Below are 5898 nucleotides of genomic sequence, written 5' to 3'. Positions count from 1 at the left end.
GTAGAACTGGCCATTACTTGCACACTGGATGCAATTATTCGTTTTATACGATGGAAAAACCGTTGTATTTATATTGTATGATATGCCTCTGGCGTTGACTTCTTAGGCCCTTGCTATTCGATCTGGTGGAACAACGCCCTATATTAAATCATAGGTTGCCCGAAACGTAGAAATGACCATAACTTTCACACCGGTAGCAATTACTCCTTTCATACGATGGAAAAACTGTTGTATTTGTTTTGTATTTTATGCTTCTGGCGTTGACTTCTAAGGACCTAACAATTCGATCTGGTGGAACAAGGCCCTAGAGTGAAGCCTAGGTTGCCCGGAACGTAGAAATAACCATCACTTTCACACTGGTTGCAATTAATCCTGTTATACGATGGAAAAACTGTCGTATTTTTATTCTATTTTATGCTTCGGGCGGTGACTTCTAAGGCCCGAACTATTCGATCTGGTGGAGCAACGCCCTAGAGTGAAACCTAGTTTGCCCGTAACGTAGAAATGGCCATTACTTTCACACTGTCTGGAATTATACATTTTATACGATGAAGAAACTGTTGCTTTTATATTGTATTTTATGCTTCTGGCGTTGACTTCGAAGGCCGTAGCTATTCGATGTGGTGGAGCAACTCCCTAGAGTGAAGCGTATGTTGCCCGGAACGTAGAAATGACCATTACTTTCCCACTGGTTCCAATTATTCGTGCTTTACGATGAAACACTCATGTATCTTCATTGTATTTTATGCTTCGGGCGTTGTCTTCTAACGCGCTAACTATAGGATCTGGTGGAGAAACGCCCTAGTCTGAAGCCTAGGTTGCCCAGGACGTAGAAATGACCAGTACTTTCACACTGGTTGCAGTTATTCCTGTTATACGGTGGAAAAACTGTTGTATTGTTATTGTATTTTTTGCTTGTGGCATTGAATTCTAAGTCCCTAGCTATTCGATCTGTTGGAGCAACGCCCTAGAGTGAAGCCTAGGTTTCCCGGAACGTAGAACTGGCCATTACTTTCACACCGGATGCAATTATTCGTTTTATACGAAGGAAAAACTGATGTATTTATATTGTATTTTATGCTTCTGGCGTTTACTTCTTAGGCCCTAACTATTCGATCTGGTGGAACAACGCCCTAGATTGAAGCCTAGGTTGCCCGGAACGTAGAAATGATCAGTACTTTCACACTGCTTGCTGTTATTCCTGTTATACGATGGAAAAACTGGTGTATTTTTATTGTACTTTTTGCTTCTTGCGTTGAATTCTAAATCCCTAGCTATTCGATCTGGTGGAACAACGCCCTAAAGTGAAGCCTAGGTTGCCCGGAACGTAGAAATGACCATCACTTCCACACTGGTTGCAATTATTCCTGTTATACGATGGAAAAACTGTTGTATCTTTATTGTATTTTATGCTTCGGGCGTTGACTTCTAAGGCCCTAACTATTCGATCTGTTGGAGAAACGCCCTAGTCTGAAGCCTAGGTTGCCCGGAACGTAGATATGACTTTCACTTTCACACTGGTTTGAATTATTCGTGTTATACGATGGAAAAACTGGTGCATTTTCATTGTCTTTTATGCTTCGGCCGTTGACTTCTAAGGCCCTAGCTATTCGATCTGGTGGAGCAACGCCCTAGAGTGAAGCCTAGGATGCCCGGAACTTAGAAATGACCATTACCTTCACACCGGTTGCAATTATTCGTTTTATACGATCGATAAACTGTTGCCTTTTTATTGCCTTTTATGCTTCGGCCGTTGACTTCTAAGGCCCTAGCTATTCGATCTGGCGTAGCAATGCCCTAGAGTGAAGCCTAGGTTACCCGGAACATAGAAATGACCAGTACTTTCACACTCGTTGCAGCTTTCCTGTTATACGATCGAAAAACTGTTGCATTTTTATTGTATTTTATGCTTCTGGCGTTGTATTCAAAGTCCCTAACTATTCGATCTGGTGAAGCAACGCACTACAGTGAAGCCTAGGTTGCCCGGAACGTAGAAATGACCATATCTTTCACACTGGTTGCAATTATTCGTTTTATACAATGGAAAAACTGTTCTATTTATTTTGTATTTTATGCTTCGGGCGTAGACTTCTAAGGCCCTATATATTCGACCTGGTGGAGCAACGCCCTAGAGTGAAGCCTAGGTTGCCCGGAATGTAGAAATGACCATAACTTTCACACTGGTTGCAATTTTTCGTTTTATACGATGGAAAAGCTGTTGTATTTATATTGTATTTTATGCTTCTGGCGTTGACTTCGAAGGCCGTAGCTATTCGACATGGTGGAGCAACTCCCTAGGGTGAGGCCTAGGTTGCCCGGAACGTAGAAATGACCATTACTTTCACACTGGTTGCAATTATACCTGCTATACGATGAAAAACTGTTGCATTTTCATTGTATTTTATGCTTCGGGCGTTGACTTCTAAGGCCCTAAGAATTCGATCTGGTGGAACAACGCCCTAGAGTGATGCCTAGGTTGCCCGGAACGTAGAAATGACCATTACCTTCACACCGATTGCAATTATTCGTTTCATACGATGGAAAAACTGTTGTATCTGTTTTGTATTTCATGATTCTGGCGTTGACTTCCAAGGCCCTAACAATTCGATGTGGTGGAACAACGACCTAGAGTGAAGCCTAGGTTGCCCGGAACGTAGAAGTGACCATCACTTTCACTCTGGTTGCAATTACTCCTCTTATACGATGGAAAAACTGTTGTATCTTTATTGTAATTTATGCTTCGGGCGTTGACTTCTAAATTCCTAGCTACTCGATCTGGTGGTGCAACGCCCTCGACTGAACCCTAGGTTGCCCGGAACGTAGAAATGTCCATTACTTTCACGCTGGATGCAATCATTCGTTTTATATGATGGAAAAACTGTTGTAATTGTTTTATATTTTATGCTTCTGCCGTTGACTTCGAAGGCCCTAACAATTCGATCTGGTGGAGCAACGGCCTAGATTGAAGCCTAGGTTGCCCGGAACGTAGAAATGACCATAACTTTCACACAGCTTGCAATTATTCGTTTTATACGACGGAAAAACTGTTGTATTTGTTTTGTATTTTATGCTTCTGCCGTTGACTTCTAAATCCCTAGCTAATCGATCTGGTGGTGCAACACCCTAGAGTGAAGCCTAGGATGCCCGGAACGTAGAAATGACCATAACCTTCACACCGGTTGCAATTATTCATTTTATACGATGGAAAAACTGTTGTATTTTAACTGTATTTTATGCTCCGGGCGTAGACTTCTAAGGCCCTAGATATTCGATCTGGTGGAGCAACGCCCTAGAGTGAAGCCTAGGTTACCCGGAACGTAGGAATGACCATTACCTTCATACTGGTTGCAATTATTCCTGTTATACGATGGAAAAAATGTTAGACTTATATTGCATTTTATGCTTCTGGCGTTGACTTCTTAGGCCCTAGCTATTGGATCTGGTGGAGCAACGCCCTAGAGTGTAGCCTAGGTTGCCCGGCACCTAGAAATGGCCATCACTTTCACACTGGTTGCAATTACTCCTGTTATACGATGGAAAAACTGTTGCATCTTTATTGTATTTTATGCTTCGGGCGTTGACTTCTAAGGCCCTAACTATTCGATCATGTGGAGCAACGCCCTAGAGCGAAGCCTAGATCGCCCAGAACGTCAAAATGACCATCACTTTCGCTCTGGTTGCAATTACTCCTGTTATACGATGGAAAAACTCTTGTATCTTTATTGTATTTTATGCTTCGGGCGTTGACTTCTAAGGCCCTAACAATTCGATCTGGTGGAACAACGCCCTAGAGTGAAGCCTAGGTTGCCCGGAGCGTAGAAATGACTATCACTTCCAGATTGGCTGCATTTATTCGTTTTATAAGATGGAACGGCTGTCGTATTTATATTCTGTTTTATGCTTCTGGCGTTGACTTCCTAGGCCCTAACTATTCGATCTGGTGAAGCAACGCCCCAGAGTGAAGCCTAGGTTGCCCGGAATGTAGAAATGACCATAACTTTCACACTGGTTGCAATTTTTCGTTTTATACGATGGAAAAGCTGTTGTATTTATAGAGTATTTTATGCTTCTGGCGTTGAATTCTAAGCCCCTAGCTATTCGATCTGGTGGAGCAACGCCCTAGAGTGAAGCCTAGGTTGCCCGGAGCGTAGAAATGACTATCACTTTCACTCTGGATGCAATTATTCGTTTTATGCTCTGGAAAAACTGTTGTATTTATATTGTATTTTATGCTTCTGGCGTTGACTTCGAAGGCCGTAGCTATTCGACGTGGTGGAGCAACTCCCTAGGCTGAGGCCTAGGTTGCCCGGAACGTAGAAATGACCATAACTTTCACACTGGTTGCAATTATACCTGCTATACGATGAAAAACTGTTGCATTTTCATTGTATTTTATGCTTCGGGCGTTGACTTCTAAGGCCCTAACTATTCGATCTGTTGGAGAAACGCCCTAGTCTGAAGCCTAGGTTGCTCGGAACGTAGAAATGACCACAACTTTCACACCGGTTGCAATCATTCGTTTTATATGATGGAAAAGGTGTTGTAATTGTTTTATATTTTATGCTTCTGCCGTTGACTTCTAAGGCCCTAACAATTCGATCTGGTGGAGCAACTGCCTAGAGTGAAGCCTAGGTTGCCCGGAACGTAGAAATGACCATAACTTTCACACAGCTTGCAATTATTCGTTTTATACGACGGAAAACTGTTGTATTTGTTTTGTATTTTATGCTTCTGCCGTTGACTTCTAAATCCCTAGCTATTCGATCTGGTGGTGCAACACCCTAAAGTGAAGCCTAGAATGCCCGGAACGTAGAAATGACCATAACTTTCACACCGGTTGCAATTATTCGTTCTATACGATGGAAAAACTGTTGTATCTTTATTGTATTTTATGCTTCGGGCGTTGACTTCTAAGGCCCAAACTATTCGATCTGTTGGAGGAACGCCCTAGTCTGAAGCCTAGGTTGCCCGGAACGTAGATATGACTTTCACTTTCATACTGGTTGGAATTATTCGTGTTATACGATGGAAAAACTGGTGCATTTTCATTGCATTTTATGCTTCGGGCGTTGACTTCTAAGGCCCTAACTATTCGATCTGGTGGAGCAACGCCCTAGAGTGAAGCCTAGGTTGCACGGAACGTGGCAATGACCACTACTTTCACACTGGTTGCAATTATTCCTGTTATACGATGAAAGACTGTTGTATCTTTATTGTATTTTATGCTTCGGGCGTTGACTTCTAAGGCCCTAACTATTCGATCTGGTGGAGCAACGCCCTACAGTGAAGCGTAGGTTGCCCGGAACGTAGAACTGGCCATTACTTGCACACTGGATGCAATTATTCGTTTTATACGATGGAAAAACCGTTGTATTTATATTGTATGATATGCCTCTGGCGTTGACTTCTTAGGCCCTTGCTATTCGATCTGGTGGAACAACGCCCTATATTAAATCATAGGTTGCCCGAAACGTAGAAATGACCATAACTTTCACACCGGTAGCAATTACTCCTTTCATACGATGGAAAAACTGTTGTATTTGTTTTGTATTTTATGCTTCTGGCGTTGACTTCTAAGGACCTAACAATTCGATCTGGTGGAACAAGGCCCTAGAGTGAAGCCTAGGTTGCCCGGAACGTAGAAATAACCATCACTTTCACACTGGTTGCAATTAATCCTGTTATACGATGGAAAAACTGTCGTATTTTTATTCTATTTTATGCTTCGGGCGTTGACTTCTAAGGCCCGAACTATTCGATCTGGTGGAGCAACGCCCTAGAGTGAAACCTAGGTTGCCCGTAACGTAGAAATGGCCATTACTTTCACACTGTCTGGAATTATACATTTTATACGATGAAGAAACTGTTGCTTTTATATTGTATTTTATGCTTCTGGCG

The sequence above is a fragment of the Calliopsis andreniformis genome, unplaced genomic scaffold (assembly GCF_051401765.1).
Source record: "Calliopsis andreniformis isolate RMS-2024a unplaced genomic scaffold, iyCalAndr_principal scaffold0001, whole genome shotgun sequence".
NCBI classification, from domain to species: Eukaryota; Metazoa; Arthropoda; class Insecta; order Hymenoptera; family Andrenidae; genus Calliopsis; species Calliopsis andreniformis.
This window is presented reverse-complemented; position numbering follows the sequence as displayed.